Source organism: Apis mellifera, linkage group LG1 (assembly GCF_003254395.2).
Source record: "Apis mellifera strain DH4 linkage group LG1, Amel_HAv3.1, whole genome shotgun sequence".
NCBI classification, from domain to species: domain Eukaryota; kingdom Metazoa; phylum Arthropoda; class Insecta; order Hymenoptera; family Apidae; genus Apis; species Apis mellifera.
In genome coordinates, this window is record NC_037638.1 from 12119281 (window position 1) to 12141468 (window position 22188).

General features: G+C 35.2%; 1 protein-coding gene and 1 long non-coding RNA gene across 2 annotated transcripts in view; one reads left to right on the top strand and one right to left on the bottom strand.

Annotated features, from left to right (window-relative positions):
• The window catches only part of LOC726972, a 97210-nt gene that overhangs the window by 46084 nt on the left and 28938 nt on the right, over positions 1-22188 (bottom strand). The gene's annotated exons all lie outside the window — the stretch shown is intronic.
• Positions 1635-4718, top strand: LOC107965622. The gene is made up of 2 exons (XR_001705753.2): positions 1635-1910; positions 4368-4718. It is a non-coding gene; the product is annotated as an uncharacterized LOC107965622 (long non-coding RNA).

Here is a 22188-nt window from a genome sequence, read left to right on the forward strand (position 1 = left end):
AATGTCAAAAGTGATTTCAGAAGCTTAAGGGAACTTTTCCGTTCTACTTTAATAAGACCAATCGAGCAAAGTTAATCTGTGTCAGTGAAGGTAATTGACGCTTGTGAGAATTTACTAATTTCGTTGCAATTAAATTTCAACGCATCTATCTATTTGGGTTAATTTGTTATACGACTTATTTCTATAATCTTTCTTCTTAATGTTTTCTTTTTTTTTTTTTATTTCATTTTCTTTCTCGACATTTTGCCTGGTCTCAAGTTCTCTGCCCCTTTCACGCGCTCATTTGTCATAGTGACACGCTACTAAACCACGTACATGTTTACGCGCATAATAGTGCGGCGGCAAAGCTGGATATAGCAAAGCTGGATTCGCACTTCTGAAGGATCAGAGAATCTGTGGGAAACCGAGCGTCCAATTGACCGACCAACTGTTACAACAACCTTCATTCTCCATAGATCCGGATTCGAGAGAAGGAAGGCGCGAAATCTGTATTATGAATAAATATTCGCCGCAAAACTTTGAAACTGAAAAGAAAATTTTGCCGTGTAACACTTACTTATTCCTCTTTCTTTCTTTCCTACGAATTTAACAAAAGACAAATCTATTTAATTCTATTCACCAACTAATCCTCTTTTAATTAATTTCTCAACAATTAATATACGAAAGGATTTTCTCTAAAATATATAACGAATTATACAAAAAATATCGTAACAATTATTTATTTCATAAACGAATTATATATTTCCAATTGTATCATAAAAAGCGTTCGCGTTCAATGGAATAGAATAACATTCAAATAATCGTATAAAAATGAAGCTGTAAAATAATCTTGATCACCGTATTAAAAAAAAATTACAAGCCTGATCCATTATTCAATCCGGCACCTCTAACAGCTTATGCAGCGATATAACTAAATAATGCCCGCGCATTCTTCCGCGTAAGAGCATCGTCGAATCTCGAAAGCTCGGCCGAGGGAACGCTCGTAGCATTAAGTCGTCCGATGTCGATGCCAGGCCGGCCCAACCTAGGCAAGGTACATATATACATATACATATATATATATACACATGTTGGAGAAGCGCGTGCACCTGGATGCATTCGCGTGCTGCCACGTAGCCAATCACGTAGCTCTGGTACAATACTTCCATGCCAGGGAAGAATGCCCAATTTTACACGAGGGCAAGATTGATGAGCATATACGTCCTTATACTGGCGAGACGAAATCCGCTTAAAAGTTTCAAAACTTGCCTCGGGGGCCGTGGCAAGACAGAGGGACCAACAGAGAACATTTGGAGATAAAGCGGGAAGGAAGACGAACTTGAGAGAGAGAGAGAGAGAAAGGGAAACCTTATTTACTTTACGTTATATAGAAAGGACAGGTATATACACGCAGAGCCACGTATCCCTTCCACCGACGGTACGGCTTCATCCATGCGTTAAATTCCTCCGGGGGATTCTTCCTCTTTCTTCAGTTCTCCTCTTTCTTCTGCGCTCTCTCTTTCCAGCTTCCCCCTCCACTGTTCTAAAACCCCTAACTCCTGTACTCGTATCCACTCGCAAGAACAGACCACCTCCTCTTCGGGCAAGATATCTCTCTGTCTTTCTGTCTTTCTCTCTCTCTCTCTCTCTCTCTCTCTCTCTCTCTCGCTCGCTCGCTCGCTCGCTCGCTCGCTGTCTTTCTATCTTTTTTGCTCTTAGCGCAACAACTTTGATAGAGGCAACAGCTCGGGGTATTTCCAATGTATCGTATATACACATCGGTAAGAACGAACGAAAGCGGAAAGAGAGTTTTAATTTCTTCGGGGGTTCGTGGTCTTTGGCGATCGTACGTTCCACGTGGAAAACTGTATAAAGGCGGAACAGAACACAGCTGGAGAAAACGAAATCGACGAACGGAAAAAAGTTACATGGTAACGTAAATGAAATATCGCGATCTAATACGACCAATGAATTATTTTCAGCGATTCGTTGCGGCGCAGATGGCGCTACTTTAAAGGTCCGTTCATATGTATTAATTGCAACGATAAGGATAATTTTTTGAAACAATGTTATATCTCTGGAAACGAATATTTTTCATTTTGGAAATGAGATATATGGTATTGTATCAAACTCAAAAGGGTGTCTATATATGTGGAATGACAAGTACCTGCCTTCGTACGACTGGATATACACATAAAAGGGGATGTCAGATTTGGTTCTTTATAGTCGGGTTTTCTTTTTCCGCTTCGTTAATTCATGTAGCATTCGCATACTAAAAAGGTAAAATAGGCTGGATCGACTGCTACCTATAATGCTTTCGACGGTTCACTGGATTATAATCACCAAAGTGGAAAGAATTTTTGTTATGACCAATTATATCCAGTTCAGTAACAGATTTCATCCACATGAGATAAACTTCAAACGATTGCTTTTACAATTTTTTTTTTTCCTACTGTTCAGAATCTTTTAAAGTTTACTTCAAACATGATATTATAATTTTGGAATTAATGGATAGAATAGGAGGTAAATTTATGTATGATGCATTTCAGACAGTTTTCTCAAGACATTTAAATCTATTTGAAAGTAAAATTATTTTTACAGTCTTCACTTTCAGATTTAATAATAAAAATTAATGCTTGAGATTAATTTTCGATTATTCCCTGTATATTTCTAATTATTAATCTTTTTATTATAATTGAGAACATAAAAAAGAAAAATATTCTTTCTTATCTTTCCTTTTTTTTCTTTTTACAATCAATCATGATATCTTTGTAAAGTCAATATCCGATATCAAACTGTGCATCGAATATTATTTGATTTATAATCTTTATTATCCCGATTCTGATTTAATTCTCCGCTTTCGACAGGCACAAAGTGTTCGGCAAACATGCCTATTCCGCGAATAATCACGTTCTCCTCCCCATCCCAGAATACAAGCCTTCACGCAATTTAATTAAAAACCTGTATTTTTCCGTCAGGATTATACTTGCGCTTTGTTTCCATTCCAAAGACTGTTCCTTTGGCGTAGACTAGGTATTCAGTAGAGGGAAGGGAAAAAGGACCAAGACAAGGCTTTTTCCCGCGAAGACACGTACTGCGTTTTTTTTCTGTGTTCGTTTTGCCAAAGTTCGAATTAAAAAGCGGAGCGAAAAGAAAGAAAGAAAAAGTAAGTTGGAGAAAAGTAGGAAAGAAAATAAAAGGAAAAAAGGATTCATTTATATTTGCATGGATATGAATCTTTCATGCAATTTTCTTTGGTATGCATAAACAGATAATAGTATGCGCACGATAATAGTTACTCGTTTTTGTTAATGATATTATACGAATATAGCTGACGCGGGATATAAATTAATGATAATTATAATATAAATTACGATAATGATAATATTTTGTTCTTTTTAATAATATAATATAAGCTATAATTAATTAGATCGAAGTAATATTCCCTATAATTGTTTTTAATGAAAACAATATCCAATTCACCATTAGAATCATAAAGATTACATTTTAATAATCTTTCTTAAAGAAAATAAAAATATGACGGGTAAACGGTTAAATCATAAAAGAAAAGACTTAAAATGTGCTCGTAACTCGGCAAATCATTTTTCAAGTCTTCTATAGTAACCAGCTAGGAGAGATAGATAATCCCGATATATGCTACGAAGCACAACCATTTATTTGCGCGCGCGGTCGCTAGGCCGCGTCCATGTACGCGCATGCGCTGTGTCGATTCAGCGATTCCATTTACGGTAAAACGCGACTTGTTAGCGCGTGCACGAATGATAATTAGCCAACCCGTACAAAGCCGGCCACGTCGTCTGAATCTCTCGATGCGATTCTTGTAATAAGGGGAACTAAAAAGAAAAGAAAGAGGAGGAAAGCCCAGGAGGACTTTGGAGAAAAGCTGGGTTTATATATTCCTTTCCGTGTCGAGGTCACCGAATTCATTCTTTTCTGTGGAAATCGGAACGACTGTTCGATGTTTCGAATTCATTTGTCTCGGGGAGGCCGACTTGTTAACCTTTTTTTTTCGTTGGCACAGTTTTCACCGCCATTCTTGTCCATCAACCGTCCGTTTCAAAAACCTCTGTTATATTGAGAATCTATGCATCCAAGTAGGGAAACGTAGCGTTGCCGTTCGTATTACCTTTGAAACTGTTGTTGTCATTTTATGAACGCATGATTTGTAACCTCTGACGATTATCAAAGCGTGTACGCGATTTTCCATAGAAAATTAATTAAAATCCTCCCGACATGGTAAGTTACACGCATAGGTAGTCGAATAATTAACAGAGATACAGGAAATAAGCTTGTTAACAGAATCGAGACATCGGATCGTGTTTCGTTTTATTTCATAATTTTTTTTCTTTTTTTTTTTTTTTTTTCAGATGGAAAAAAGTGAGCATGAGTATAATCCGCGGGGAACATGTAGAGGGTTGGACGACGGGCTCGAAATTAATTTGTCTGTTCCCAGTATCAATTTCGAGTATCATAGCTGCGATCCAAGCGGCAATATCAATTGGACTACTCCTCTCGTTGGACAATACGACAGACGAAGAGAGAAAGAGGGGGTCTTTTAATTAGCCAGCGCGGAACACAAGTACTCACCAGCAATAACAGAAAACTAAATGCATGCGCATATATATATATATATGTATAGGCTTTTTACGATCTACGACTGGTACATCGGTTGTATTTGATACGAGTCTCTTCTCATCTTTCGAGAAAAAAAAAAAAAACCTCTTCAGAGACATCAAAGGCACCGTTACAATACTTTTTCGAAATTGTCAAGTAAAAATAAAATATTATTAGTGCCTTGAGTTTTTTTTATTTTTATTATTAAATGTAATTTAAAATTTTAAAAAAAATCATTCAACGATTAACAATAACAATTTTATCAGATGACGAAAATTAAATAAACTTTAAGTCATATATTTCGTGTTTAAAAGGAAAAGGTAGGTGTAAATATCGAGAATATCGAGAAACGATTTTGAATAAATTCGATAAAAAAAATCGTATAAAAACTTTTTTAAAACACGCGTAGAAGAGAATCTGGCGAAGATAGTGCGGCCATTAGTCGGCCTGTGAACGATAGACCAGGGTATGTAACTGAACAGGTGAATATCGATGAGAATCACGAGAGAGGTGCGGGCGAGGCTATCCATCCATCGATAGATAAGGATGCCGATAGGAGAATGGATGAGAATGCAATTGAAGAGCGAGAGAAGGAGTAGGATCTGAAGAAGCGTGAGAGAGCGTGGCGAGGAGTGTGTGAGACTCAAAGAGACAAGTACACAAAGAATTCTTTGAATAAGAGAGAGAGCAAAAGAGATTCAGATACATACAGCGCGCGCGCGAGAGAGAGAGAGAGAGAGAGGATGAACGGAGGATCCCGATTATTCAGCATCGACGAGATTTGCAATCGACATTCTCTTCCTTTCGCCGCTCATTATATTGTGCCGTTCTAACCGTGCGGATCTCTTTCTCTTCGTCCGTGAAGCCGCTTCTTCGAAAAGGCAGGGGGAGGGGAGGGAGGGAGGGAGGCGAAGAGAGACAAGCATAGCGTGGAACAAACGAGAAGTGGATAGGGAAGGCGCATTGCTGTACCGTGATTGTCACACACCACCACCGCCACTATCTCCCACCAATTAACCGTCCTTCTCCTTCCAAGTCACGAAGCCACTGAAAACAAGAGATACCTGCCTCGGGTACGTAGAGAGAGAGAGAGAGAGAGAGAGAGAGAGAGAGAGAGAGAGAGAGAGAGAGATTGCACGGTCGCGAACGCGGGGAAACACGCTGAGACTTGAGACAAATCCGTGTAATTGATATTAAACAAAGGAAAGAAAGTTACAAGGGGGAAGAAGAAGAAGAAAAGAGAAAGAGAAAGATAAAGAGAAAGAATCCGGGATGAAGAGGAGGGGGAATAATCGTTAAGTTTCGTACAAAACGTCGGTTGTTAAAGTGTTTTTCTAGCCTGATGATGTTTCAAAGACGAGAAACGAGTTTTTATATATATATATATATATATATTCAATCGATAAAATCAGAAAGAGAATAAATCGAAATCTCTGGCAAATTAATTTCTCTTCATTAGGAGGGGGAAATTCTCTCCTTATTGCGTATCCTCGTCGAATATTCACAGGATATCGATACTTTGATAACACTCTCTCTCTCTCCGTTTTATGGGTTCCAGAGTTCAATTGCCTTTTTTTGTCATTAATTGTCGTTTCACAATGGCGTCCGTTAGAGAGCGCGTTGAAAAGCACTCGAAACGCGTGCTCCAGCAGTAAGGGAATCCCTACTTGGCATAAACTCGTCTTTCGTTTGATCGTTTTACTAGTCGTTTTCCCATCACTCCATAAGCAATTGTTTCGACAAACTTGGGGCGGAGCGTTTTATCTTTGCAACTTGTCTTCCCCGTTGTCGAGCCATACGGCCTTTCATTTAATCCCTTCATGTAAATGCAATAGAGAGCTCTTTTTAAGCTTTTTAAGCGTATTTACGCACTTTACATATTTTACCTTTATCCGCAAACGTTTCGAGCATCCTCGAGAAACGCGTTTCATATATATATATATATATATATATATATATATATATATATATACACGTATATATACAAAAAATGTAAACATAGGGACGGTGTATCTAGAACGGTGTCGAATGTCGTAGAAAAATAAACAAAACTTTTTTTCCCTCGGGCTCGTGTCATCGTTGATCCCCCCCAAATATCTAAAACGCATACCACTAGCAGCACCAATGACATCGAGATCATACCACGACCGTTAATAAACACTGTCAGTAGCTGATTTTTTGTCGACTTCACTCCCGCGTATTTTGCACGCTTAAAAAGTTTAAACTTCGTTTTATAACGAGCTTAAGACCGCGCGCGGTTAACGAGGAATGATTTACCACCACGTTCTTTGCCATATGGCAACTACTAACACATACACGAGGATGTATATACATAAATTCGTACGAATATATACACGTTTGGATACGAACGATTCGTGTGCGTGCTGAAGAGAGGCGACTTTATAAATCACTGCTTACAGGCTTACAGGCCTAATATAATCGTGCCTAATAAAGTTGGCAGCCACTAAATTTTCTTAACCCGGCCCCCGCTCGATTCGAGGATGTAATGTTCGAACGAACACTCTAATATAATTCGAGAATTCGTGACTCGAAAATGTGATAAAAAGTGTGTAGGGACAGGTGGAGATTGAAACGTTCGAAGGGTGTATTGTTCAATTATAAATTTCTAACAATTGTTTTCACAGATAATACAAAATTTGTATACACATATATAAGATCCATTTATTTGATTAATCGTTCTTCCCGGATATTCTATTTCTTACGATATATCTCTTTCTTAAGAAAATATATGGCATTGGATGGATATATGAAATAAAGGAAGCGATTATTAAAACCATTGTTAACCAATCACCATTTGTATGGACAAAGGCGAGAGAAAGAAAGAAAAATTGGGCTTTACGGTCGAGGAATATTCTCATAAATAAATCGTTTTTCCCAAGCAAGGAATTGCTTTTCGAAGGACAATTTAGTTAAGGGACCTGAACTCGTGTTTGGCTCGATACTAACCCAGCCGTATTTACATGCAAGATTTACAGTAGATTGCTATCGATTCCTACTACGTATATTCTCTCTATATTAACGTTCGATCGGTTGGAGAACGTCACTAGCAGAAGCGACTAGTTTGACCTTTGGATCTGGTTCCTTTCCCTCGGCGCTACATCTAGGAGTAAAAACTCTCAGAAACCATGCAATTACATTTTCCTTCTTTGTTTGATCAATTCGATGACTTTTCTTCTACTTCTCTCAATTCGTATTTTTGTTTTTATTTTTTTCTCAAAGTTTTCACATTTTTTGATGAATATTGGCTACGTAAAGGAAGATCAAAGATCCATTTTCCGAAGATTTAATCTTTTTTTTAAACATTCTTTCGAATTTTCATACATTATCAGCTATCTAAAATTTAAAATGTAATGCATTTTTTCTTATTTTTAAATTTCTGATTATAATTTTATAATTCAATTGTTCTTTTTATTTTTTTTTATTAATTTTTTCAAAAATCACAATTTTTTATTTTTATTTTTAATAACCAAACATTCGATGATCATCATTACCATCCTATCACAAAATTTCCGCATGAGAGCACACTGTCCCGAATACGAAAGACCTATCAGCACTAATAACGATACGTGACCATCAAAAGCCGCTAGATCTCCTGGCCGAACCCCATCCAGTTGCAAAAAGGAAATAAAGTAAAAGCGAGCAATTAAAAGCCAACAAGTCAGTCCTCTTGTCCCTCTTTGCTTCGGTCCCAATCCCCTCTTGCCTATCCTTTCAAACCTTTGCATCATCATCCAATCAAGATAGCCGCATTTCTGCTGCCAACTGTTTACGTGTGTGCGCGCGCATGCGCATGCGCATGGGACACGATGGATCCGATAGGTTTGCGCGCTTGTGTATACAATTCATTCGGAATCCTTTCCTTGTTAGGAGTCATTTCAAACATTTGCCATATCACGATCGTTCCGAAGCATTTCTTGCTGACTAAAAAAGACGTTTCTATTCAGAGGCTTAATTCACGTTTTTCTCTTCGTATGCGTGTTAAGAAAATTAATTTCTGACCAGTTTAATCCTTAAAATTCGTCCAAATAAAACTTTATGAGCGGTTTCTAATTTGTCGCAGCGGTTCTCAAGGACATGTTTAGATATGGAGAGAATGGTCATTTAAGCGAACATACCTTAATTGGACTCGCTATAACTGGAATTACTATAATTGTATATAGAAAAAAAAAACTGGTATTGAATTTTGTAGAATTTTTACATTTTAGGTAGGGGAATTTTAACGAAAAAGAAAACATGATATTAAGAAATAGAAATAGAAAAAAAGATCAAGATTTTGATAGATAAAATTCCAATTATTTTTTCTTTTAAATAAAAGATTCTCATAACCTGCAACCAATAGTCATGATATTCTTGCATATTTACAAAAATTCATAATATCATTCCGTGATTTCTATACAAAGATAATGTTTGCAAAATACAATTCTCGAAACATAAGTCTCTACTTGAAACGTTGCACAAAAATTCTGATGAGAAGGGAAGACAGGTATCGAAGATGTTCCTTCCTCGAATGCCTTTTGAAAAGAAGCGGCATTTAGAAGAGTGTGTTTATGTGTTTGAAGTTTCTTCCGAAAACAACAAAACCGACATAACCTCAAAGCAGGCAGAGGTTGACTGGAAGGCACGTCAATCGAAAATTGAAACGTCATTCTCTTATATATCGTCGTACCAACGAAGAAAGCTCGAATTATCCGAATTAGTGACCCTTTCCTACCTTGGACGAGCATGTTTTCTCGGTAGATGAACCTTCTTTGTACCCGCATGCGTCATCCCTCACCGATTCACCGTGCGTTTTATTTTCTTTTCTTTCCTTTTTTTTTTCAGATTATCCCATGGAAAGGGAGAATATCCACTGTGCACGAACCGCACTGTTCCCTCTGTTGAATATCAAACGAGGTATACACAGGTGAAAGTACCGAGTGCGCGCGCGAGAGAGAGAGAGAGAGAGATGCTCGTTATCTTAGTCATCCTAGACGTATTGTTGAACCATCAACGGAGAGAGGAGTAGGTAGAACAATGCCATCATGCGTCACGACGCCTGGACGTCTGCCCGTGAATGCGGCTACGCGGAGAATAATTATCGTTGTTTGCACTTCGTTTTCCTGTCCGTCGTTGGGAACGTTAATATTTTTCGGCCTTAATTGATGCGCCGATAATTGTGCGTGGGTACCGCGGAACGGACGCTCGTTCAGCCGGGAGGATTGTGGCTCGACTCATTCCCTTCCATACGCGTACACAGATGGGAAAGGAGATGGCGCTGGATACGTAAACATGGCGCGCACACGCGTGCAACAGGGCTGACGTTTGATTCGATGTCAATGAGCGGCCATAATGTATTCCTTCTGGCATGATCCTGTCCCTTTTGTTGTACGAACGTAAGACGGATGAATTTCGAATGCGCTTGATGTTTAATCGTATTTACCTTGTCGGTATTTATCTTTGTCCTCCTGAATCGAGCCTTAAATTTTAAGAGGAAACTTGGCGTTGCAAAGTTGCCTTGTATAGATGAAGAATAAGATAATTACCTTATTGATATTATTATCGTCGTCGTACATAATGGTTATATGCAAGTTTTTTTCGAATTTGTAAAATTAAATCTTTAAATATTTTTGATTGTCAACGAATTACAAGAAATTTTTTTCATTTTATTGAATGAGTCATTTTATAAATGACTGATCGTCTTAATGCGAAAGATTATATCAATACTAATTACACGGTACGTTGAATCATTGGCGATTTATGTTAATGCCATAGCTCAATTCAGATTCCGACACCAGATTAAACGATGAACATTGAATCATTATTCACTTCCTCAATTATGGAATTGATCTCTAATGAATCATCAATTGGTATAATACGACATCGATATAATATGATAATATTTTCAACAATATAGTTTTAGTACAATAAACATCAATGCAATGAATAAAATCTTTTCAATTTTTAAACGAGATTTAAAATTTTTTAACAATATTCGGAAATCAAGAACAGGGAGATATTTCAAATTCGTTGAATTTCTTTCTTTTCAACCGCAAAAGTTTAAGCAAACATCAATTCCTGATTCTTCGAGTCGAAGAAGTTTGATTTCGAATTCCCTTTCTCCAGAATTTTTCGAAGTTTCTGCGCAGAATCGTTTGTTCGATTGCAGAGAGCAGAATGAAAGTTTGATTTTCACGGAACACGTGAACTCACGCAGTCATTGAGAAGTATATTCGAATTCGTAATAAATTGGAACGCCTCTGAATTTCGATCACGCACTTTAAACGAGAATCACGCTGTTCCCCCACCACTCCTACCACTAGCTATTCCCACTCTTGAGCAATCTTCTCGTTACTCTCTTCTCATGCCTCTTTCGTTTCTCATGACAGCTAGCTCGTTTTTATGAAAATTTATTGAAATATCAAATTCGATCGCCGCGATCAAGTACGATCATCATAAATAATTCATGAAATGGAAGCGGAACAATCAATAAACTTCGCGAGATACAAAAATCCATCTATCTTGTTCAATCTGATTATATACCGATTGTTCTTATTTCTGTTCTTATCGGCTTGTTAATTTCGTTAACGATCTTTGATTCAACAGGGAAAAAAGAATATTAAAACACTTTATCGTGATAAACGACAACGTGAAGTGTGAAATTTTAAACCTAACCTCGAATCAGAATCCATGCGATCTAACCGTGACTGAAAAAGGATAACGCGTGCGCAGGCGCGTAATTCGGGCTGGTAGACAAATTTCTATTGTGATTTTAACACTCAGTTGCTCGTATATGGTGGCAATAAATTAACGTTGCCAACGTTCAAAGGTGGTAATTAGAAATGTTGATTAGTTTGACGATATACGGCAATCTCTCGTATGTCGATCCAACAACTAATTTCGTTGGAACGTGTGTGCATCGCGATATATAAACGACCATTTAATAAACTATAATGAGATTGAATAAAACAAAAAATCGAGACTTCGAAGTTTCAATTTTATATATAATGATCGATCAATATATTTACAATTTCAAAATTTAACGAATTATATTAGTTGAATCTAGTGAAAAAAATATTTCCAAAAAAGATATCGTTTGTATCTAAAAATGCATATGTTATAAAAATTAAAGAAGAAAGAATTTTATTCCATCTTCAACTTTCTTTCTTCTCTTTTTTCGCTCTAACCTTGTTGACGAAAGATGCCGGCTACTTATTAATGAGCAGCCCATAGATAATAATTATTTTTACGAAAAAAATCACATTCACCGTTGTTGCTACGGTTGTTGTTCCCCGCGTAGTCGTAAACGTAACCCAGGGAATGATATACCAACAATAATCGTGGCAACATAAAATTCAGCGGCCATTAATTTGCATAAACGCGCCACTCGTTTTATTTCGTATGCATGGACGCGGGTGTGTGCTTGCGCGTGCAGCGCACACGAGGAATATCGTTTCGAATACGATCGCAAAGTCTCGAATATTTTATATCTTGGTCTCAACCGAGAGTAAAAACTTCACGACAGAGATAATTACACGCGTTATTTACAACATTGCTGAAATTCGTGTGTGTGTGTGTGTGTGTGTGTGTGTGTGTGTGTGTGTGTGTGTGTGTGTGTGTGTGTGTGTGTGTGTGTGTGTGTGTGTGTGTGTGTGTGTGTGTGTGTGTGTGTGTGTGTGTGTGTGTGTGTGTGTGTGTGTGTGTGTGTGTGTGTGTGTGTGTGTGTGTGGTGTGTGTGTGTGTGTGTGTGTGTGTGTGTGTGTGTGTGTGTGTGTGTGTGTGTGTGTGTGTGTGTGTGTGTGAGAGAGAGAGAGAGAGAGAGAGAGAGAGAGAGAGAGAGAGAGAGAGAGAGAGAGAGAGAGAGAGGATTAGAGGAAGGGGGGAAAATAAACGATATAATAAAGAAACATTCCAATCTGGTGAGGATTCTCCTCAAATTTGATATTCATCTCTCGTATTCGATAGGCCACGAGAAGTCTTCCATCTCACGTCTATTTGAAAGGAAAAAGTGGGCACACACGTCGCTACAATATATCGAATCAACAGTTCATTTAAATATAACGAGTTACGTGAACAAACGCGTTTGGTCACCCGATGAACACGTTATATTCTGGCACGTATATGTATATACGTAATTCGAAAATGCAACTGTAGAACGATACGAATGTGTAAGTTTGGTAGCAACTGTGAATAGCATCAGAGACACAAATGTATTTACATATTTTAGATGTAGTATCTAAGATGATTAAAACTGCTCGCATCCTATACGTATTCAGGAGAGAAGAATTTTGAATAGAGAAAAGAAATTTAGATCGGGATTGTATCGTATACCGTATTTCAAGTGGAAATGGAAGGCTATCGTTCATTCAACTTTATGTAAATGTCTTATGTGTTATTTAATGAATAAAAATTTACACATAAGAGACTTCTTTTAGATATTTATGAAATGCAAATGGTATATTTTATAATTAGAAATAAGATATATAAAAATATTCTCGATAAAAAAAAATTTTATTTGAAAGATCCTAATAAAAGATCAATCGATAAAAAATTCAAAAAGATGACGAGAGAAAAAAAAGCGATACGTTAATAAAAAAACTTGCAGTATTTGAAAGCTGTATATACAGATTGGTCTTTTGGAATGACGGTTAAAAAGAGAAAGAAGAGAAAACGTTTCATCTTTGTACAGCCGTACAATTTTACGCGAACTTGCCTCTGTAATAATATTCTCTCATTTCGATGCATCCACGTCGAAACGACAAAAATCGTCCAGGGCTAAGCCCACATGTTGCTCGTGGGTAAAAATACAAGCAACCAATGAAAGGGCCGCGCAGCGGACTCGAAAGGTCAGTCGTGCATACGAGTGGTTCGATGTCTAGCGCATTCGTGCGCGTATGTACTCCCTTGCCTCTGTGTGCAAGTTTCGAGCCATGAAGGCACTGACACGGAAGCCCGTACGAATCAGCCACCCTGTTCACGCTGTGTGCAAGCCTTACTATTACGAATTAAACACTTCTCTGAAAAAGAAGCCTACTCAACTCCGCGTTATTCCTTCTTTCCCTCCCTCTATGTTCCCAAGTTTTATCGGTTTCTATCGTCGCATAAAACCGTAAACTCTACTCGTGTTTCGACTACCAGAATAACGAATCATTTGTACTCCATGAGAAGAAGAAGGACAGAAATAAAACGGACGCCCAATGTTATCTTTATTGAGGACAGAAATGTTTTTATTTTCTATGCCTGCTACGTAGACGCAATTTTTTTTCCACATGAAAGCCACGCTTGTGTGGCTTGGTGCTCGCTCAGACGCGATTATTCGACCGTGGATAATCGATTTTTTCGAGGAAACAATAAAAACAAAAAAAAAAAAACAAACAAACAAACATTCTATGCCAGATGTTTCTTGACATTCTGATGTAACCAATGTGAAATAAGTTTCTATCTAGAAACTTCTTCGCTTCTATTCGCTTCTAAATATTATATTTCAAAAGAATTGGATAAAAAAGCTACGTTAGATTGGAATCAGTCGATGACTCGTTACCAATCGCATGATCTGTTTTTCACTCAAATTACCGATATAGAAAATAATTTACTAGTATTGGTTACCTAAAATAATAATTCTCTATTTGAAACTATACTAAATGCTATAAATATATAAAATTCTCTTTACCATTTTAAACGAAACTTGTACATGGAAAAAAGAAGAATTTTCAAATCGTAATAACGTAATGGCGGTATCCTCAACCTTTGACATCATTATGCGAATGATGGTGCCTGGTTAATGGGGGGAAAATGGAACAACAGGTGTGTTGCTGGCGGGTCAACACCACTACGGAACAGGATGACAAGTAAGCACGAGAGAAAAGTTTTTAGGTGAAGATATCTTCGCGCGCACGCGGTACAAATGCCATTACCCGCTTTATCGTAAATTTCCACATTTCATTTGAGCGCGAACCAAAAGCGCATCGCCACTGGTCGAATAGCCGGCCATATTTCTTTTTCTCTTTCGCTCTCTCCGCAGTGCGTCGAAATGACCTATTTTTATGACGATGGTGCGCGATATGTTAACGCTGTCTCGTTCAAGGATAATAATGAAAAAAAAAAGAAAAGAAAAGAAAAGAAAAGCACATCCTCGCTTATTTTCCAAGTTACAGACAATTCGAGTGTTATAATCGGTTTCTCGATGGATTTCGTCCGATTATCGCACAATTGAGTTCATTTGTTCGTCCCTGGATAAAAACCAACGAAACTGGCGGGATAGAGTTACGTGACAATACGATTTCATTATGGAAATATGGAATGAGAAACTTTTTTAAAGTTTTCCTTTGGCATACGCACTGGGAAATGAAAAAAAAAAGGAAAGAGAAAGAGAGAGAGAGAAAAAAGGAAAGAAGGAAATCGTCGAGAAGTTCGTAACGACATTTTACGTTCATAAATCATTCATGAAGAGGATACAAAAAAGAGAGAAAGAAAAAAGACAGAAAAGACAGAAAAGTTTGTTGAACTTATTCATTTTGCATGATGACTGAATAAATAACACATTAAAAGATAAATATCATCTATATCGAGATATATTTCTGTTTGATTCGAAATATTTAAATAATTAAATAGTATTAAAAAGTATTTAAATAATTAAATAAAATATCAATAAATTTTAAAAGAGATATGTATATATATTTATTGATAAGTAGGATTGATGAAGAACTAATAAAAGCGCCATTTTTGAAACAGATTAAAGTTTGATATTCTATATACGTACAGAAAAATAGAATAGAAAAAATAAGAATGAATATCCATTAATCACAATAGTTAATATTTCGATTAAAAAGATTTTTAGAGTTTGAAATTTGATTAGAAAAATACTATATATTGTATGTATGTATGTATGTATGTAGCCAATGTATCTATACAAACTTTGACCAATGAAACACTAGAGGATGCATGTTATTGAGTTGGATCGAGAACGGTGACGTACACTGTGTATGTTATGAAACGAGAGGATTAAATAACGTTTACTAGTTCAGATATGGATTTAATAAAAAAAAAAAAAAAAAAAGTAACTCGATCATTCGTTCCATCGAGAAATTTTTTAACACTTTATTTTAGTTTATAAAAGACAAGACAGATCAAAACAAATCGGACAAAAAAAATTATGATATATCGAAATAAACTAATAATAAAATAAACAGAAAGAAAAAAAATTATATATAATGCTAAACTAAACTAGAAAAATTTTTCGCTTAGAAAAATTTCGAATTCTAAAAAGAATGTAATCTAATAAGAAATAATTCAAAATGGTAGGATACTTCTCTCTTTATAACAATGATAATGATCAAAAAATATTTAATTACGACCATTTAAAATTCAAATTCCTCTACAATTTATTAATCCTCCCTCTAACTTTAATCTGTCCCTGGTCAAAAAACTTTAAAACGATTCCGTTTGTATAGTTTCAAAATTCCCTTGTTTTTAATGGACGAGAAAATGGCACTGGTATTGTTCTGTCCAACATATTCTTACAATTGCAGTCATTTTCGCTAATTATTTCCTGCGCACTTGTTAAAATTAAAACATTCGACTATCATAAAGGAAAAAAAAAAAAAAAAAAAAAAAAAAAGTTCATCATTCGCGGAGAACACAATTGGAAAAATCGTTACATGAATTCTCGAATCTATTCAAATATACACTAAGCCCCATCGCTCTCTGTTGGTCGACACCTCTTTCATTTGACTCTGAATAAAATCTGTTTCCACCAGAATTCGAGAATTTTTTTTCCTAACTTTTCCAGGGATATTGTTCTGCGTGTGATCAATATAAAGCTGAACATTCATGGAACGTGCCCAGTCTGCGATTCATTTGAAAAAAAAAAAAAAGAGAGAGAGAGAACAAAACTGAGGAAAGAAAGAGAAAGAGAAAGAAAAGGGAGAAAAAAGGACAAAAAAAAAGACATATACATTGAATCAGTCTAGCGCATCATTCGTAGAACGAAATCGATGGTTAAGTGCAGTTAGGCATTCGCAGACGTTTCCACTTGTGATCGAACAATAGGTTCGTGCTTCTGAAGAAAAGTCGAATACAGCAATTTGAACGGACACTACACTTATGGGACTCCAATTACTCGCAACTTACCTCTGGAAGAAATAGGAGAGAAAAAAAACAAGCTTCTGCTTCCATAACCTAACTGTATGGCTTTCGTGGATCTTCTTGACGCCTATTTTATTTGAATTTCTGAATTTTTACACTTAAAATTATTTTTCGTTATTAAAAAATTTAAAGATTAAAAAAAAATAATATAGGTTATTATGATAATAATTCAATAGTCATCGTTGTTCCTTTTATGACACACTGCAAACAATCTATTATTTATTAATCTAAACGTTTCGTTTTTCGAATTAATGTACGAAAAGTACGTTAAATCAAATATTTTCGACACTTTCACGCTATTATATTAAAGATTAAGAAGCAAGAGAAGCCTTGAAATTTACGAGTTTGCCCTAAACATATTTTTCCCCCTCCCTGTCATTATATACCACCACGGGAAAGATAACTTTTTGTACGATACATGTAGGTATATGTAGGTGTGCGCATGCGCCTTAGTGCGTCACGCATGCCATTACCGTGTTCCAGTCTGGTCTAAATGTACCACGACAAAATTAGTTCTGAAAACGACGTTACCGACACGAGAATTGGGGCGGGGACGAGATGGCGTGTCGCGTGTATTTATACACGAGTATTTGCCGACCAGTTTGTGGCACGCAAATTTTCGAGACAAGCACAAAGGAGGCATTGTAAACGGTTGTTAATTTCATGTGCACTTGATGCGCGCGCACGTGCCCATATCTCGATTCATCTCCCGCTTTATTTCAATCATAGTGACGGCCATTGTTCTTTGAAAATTTTGTAGCAGGACAACAACCGATCTATCAAGACGCGTGGTAACAACAAGGTGAAACAGAATTTAATGATAAATTTAATCAATTATCCTTCTCACGTGTACGTCACTCATGTTTATATTGTCTTTATTATTGCTTCTATTGTTCAACGAAAGTATTAAACGCAGTTTACCGACGAGATTAGGATTCTATTATTACACTTGTTTCAATACGGAATATCCAGACGATAACCTCTTTACCAAATACAATCCATCAATGCCTATTTATTATAAACTGTTTTGATTTCAATGTCTGTATTACGAACTTACGATTGATTCGAAATAAACTAAATAAATAAATCGTGTATGAATATTGACAAATGTAAACTGAAGATATTATTTATCCTGTTACTATATATATATATATATTTTATCATGTTATTTCACTTACTGTTTGTTTATCCCATGTCCTTGTTTGAATTTCTGAAACCATATATTTATTTTACAAATGAAATTAACTATATATTGCTATATTTATTTTTTAGATATATATATATTCTTGGAATATGTTTCTTCAATTATAAAAAAAAACAAGATTATGATATAATGCTATTTTGTAACAAATTTATTAACTTTTCATTAATCTTTCTCCTGTGATATAAAATCTTTATCAACAACTCGTGATTATAAAATATTGAAGTTTGTAAAGAGAATTCTTGTACAATTCAACTATTTGTATATCATTTCAGCCATATCCTTACCACAACCATACATAGGTAAGAATTCTCACAGTATCTTAATCGTTTCTCTACAATATCTATAGTTGAGCTATCCTGGATCTGTTATAACTAGTTTCCAACAATATCGCTATCTAGTGTTTCAGAAATCGAAATTTCGGAATGGTAAAACGGTTATTTCGCGAAATCACTACTATATGCTATTCTACCATTCGAAATTGGATACGGATCAACTTTTCAGATATGGTAATGATACAGTTCGAAAAACGGCCATTTTGGAAATGGAATAAAATTAGTTTCGAAATTGGTCGGGGATTAACGACGCGCTAATACCGTTCCTTCCTACAGTTGCGCGGAATTATGATAATGAACGTATTCCCGATCTACGGTTTGCAACTTTTTCGTGATCCGAGGAGGAGGAGGAGAAAGAAATCAGGACCGTATAATTACCAGCGTCCAAGCAATTTCCAATATTTCCTCGCTCTCTCTCCCACCCTAACCAGCGTTTTGCTTCCCCCGGTAGAGAAACCAAGAGGTGCCTCGGGGGCAGATTCCTTGAAATTGATTCTCCGCTTCTCGAACCTACCATCTGTTGGCGGCATCCCCAAACGAAATAATCGAGGAGATTAAGGGCTTGCGAAGACATGGTAGAGAGGTCGCGGCTGGCCCTCTCTCATCCCTTTTCCCCAATAAAAATCTCGGCACGTTTCCACGCGGAGATATTATGTACCGCTTGAAACAGGACACGTAACGTTCTGCGGTCGAGAATTCGATCTTGCGTGAACGCAGAAGTAAATTGGTCGATGATTATTTTCAAAAATCGCCACAAGTTTGCGATTAATCTCCATTAATTTTTTCGATGAAAATATTCTATTAGAAGAACAATATTAATATTTATAGAAATACATATTTATATATAATTTAGAAATAAAAGTTATTCGTAATTTTTGGATTAAATAAATTTCCCTATAAAATAGTATAAAAATTTTTATCATTGTACATATAAATATAATATAATATATTGTATATATATATATATAAATATAATATATATAATTATATATAATATAATATAATATATTACATTGTATATATAATATAATAATATCTCGATATTAAATAATTCTTATCATTTTTATCCTTAAAATCATTTAGATCGAACGAATCTTTTTATTTTTTTTTATATATTATAAATTAAAAGTTTAATATCAATTATTATCTTAATTCTTGAAGTAAGCTTAGAACGGAATAAATTGCATAACGATTCGACATCGATCTTTATCGACTATTTCGAGCATATATCGATATATCGAAATTTGCAGAAGCACTCGTGCGGCCAACTATCTGAATTTAGCTGCAAACTGGGCACATAAAGAGGGCACCACTGTACTGTAGTAAAATTGGACAACTGCTCGAAAATCGGGATCCAAGCCAGGCAACAACTGTGAAATAGTGCAATAGAAATTTAATCTCGATATGGCACCAAGTTCTCCGTATATTTTGTCAAACATGGAAAAGAATAATCAGTAAGATAAAAGGAGGTTAAAATAAACATATAATGTGTCACGGGAAATATTCTACAAAATGGTGGAAATAACAGTGAGCATCTACACGTTTGAATTGTTTCAATCAGTTTGTAATTGTATACCGTATAGCATATATCAAGAAACAATATCAAAAAAATAAAATCAAGAAACAATATCAAAAGGATAAGCCAAAAATGTGATAATATCAATCAGCATTCGTTTATCATTAGTCGTGCGTAAAGACAGAAAAACGAAAGAGAGGTTATGTTGCAAATATGTATATATATCATAAGAGAGTGCGAGATTTTACCGATTTGTTTATGTTATTTTAAAAATTGTAGATATAAACGATGCTTGAACGACGCGTTGATGTCGACACACGTTCGATTACGTGAAATCTGAAAAATATACGTGACATATTGGCAAATTGAATTCGAAGAGAATCAATTTTAAATTCATAATGACCGATTCTCGAAGTGGATTCGATACTATCTATTCATTTATATTTCTCTTTATAATGCATACATTATATCGATTACGCGTGGAATATTAATTATTTAAATGTATTTATAAGTATATATTATATTTGTTTTGAATACTCTTTAATAAAAAGCGTGATAAAAAAATAAATTGGAATACAGTGGAATATTGCATCCATGAAAAATGAAATAATTAAAAAAAAACGTATTTTTAATGTTATCATTATGGAAAAATTGAGATTTTAAGATTATTATATTAATCTTTAACTAGAAATATTAGAAATAATCATGTTTTGTAGAATTGTAATTATTTCTTGATAAATTTAATAAAATAACTTTATTTATATTCAAATTCTTTTTTATATTTCTTTATATTTTATGAAACACTCATATTTTTTAATTGATTTGAATATTTTTCGAAATTTCAACGTCATTTTCAATTTTTTAATCATTTTTATTTTCATAGTTTATAGAAAATATTAAAACAAACAGTAATTTGTATATTAAAATTATTGTTGAACGAGTTTCGAGCAAATTTTACCAATTAACACATTCAATTCTGAAGTGATACTTCATACTGTAAATAGTATTACGTTAAGTCGTTAAGTCGAACAAATACTACAAAAAAAAATTATTTCTCGCTGGATATTTCGCAGTTATCGGAAACAGAAAATTATTTATATTGCATATAATCCACCGTATGTGACTCGTTTCAATGTCCTATAACATCACGATAGTAATTATCATTATTAATGTTATTACACTTGCGTGCAATTAACATTAACAACATGCGTCGAATTATAAATGAAACACAATGAATTCTATGCGATTATACTAACGAAAATTAGCACATATTGTTCAAATCTGCAAAAGATTAAAAGATAATAAATTAATCACTGATTTATCAGGCTAATAAAATTAAAAAGTGATTTTCAATGATAAATAATATTAATAGTATAGAATCTTTAATTGTACTGTATTTTTTAACAAACTTTATTTATTTCTTTTTAATTATCCTAATAATAAGATGTATAATATAATTTAGAAGAAAATAAATCTATAAAAAATTAATCATTATACTTATAATAAACATTTTTTCATAAGATGCTTGCAGACAATTTTAAATTTACTTTATTCTTTCTCTGAATTTCAAATTACTAATCTTATGATTATTGACAATATATTACATCTCAAAAGATTAATTCTTACAAATTAAAATCAAATTGAAATTTGAAATCAATCCAGGTATATATAAATATTAATATTATATTAAATATTAAATGTTGATGCTTTCAAAATCCCGAATTATAAATTCCAGCGTAAAATTGCTACAGAAAGTATTTGCACACTATAATATTAATATATTAGATACTTATACGTTCATTACTTCATTACATATCATATTATTTATTATTTTCGAATGATTATAATAATTTTAGATAATAGAAAAACGAAACATGATAAACATGATAAAAATTTATCGAATAACAATATACGTGCAACAAACACATTTCGTAGTCAACATTCTTCGAACGACATAACCTTAAAATTCTAAAAATTGAAGTTTCACGAAAGTTCGGAACTAGCTTGTTCGCCCTCTAGTGACGTGTTTTAAAATACTCGCTGGACGACGTGCAGCGGGTTCGCATACGTGAATCATTACATGGCTAAAATACCACGTTCAATGAACAGACGAGGCGCGCACGTGCGGGACAGGCACACGACACGCCTGGTCGTCTCCATTCAAGTCGGCCGGGAGTTAAAACTGTTTTACCAGAAGTGGCGGCACGTGATTACGTCCCGGGCTATTCTTGGCACTGGAGAGGCTAGGCTCGGATGCACGCTCTCCATCTCCTTCTATCCACTTGGCGGGAAGTAAGTACGGAAACGCGTAACTGGAACACGTTTCGACTTCGACGGTGGTACACATCGCGAGAAGAATAACCAGACGCGGAACGAAAGTG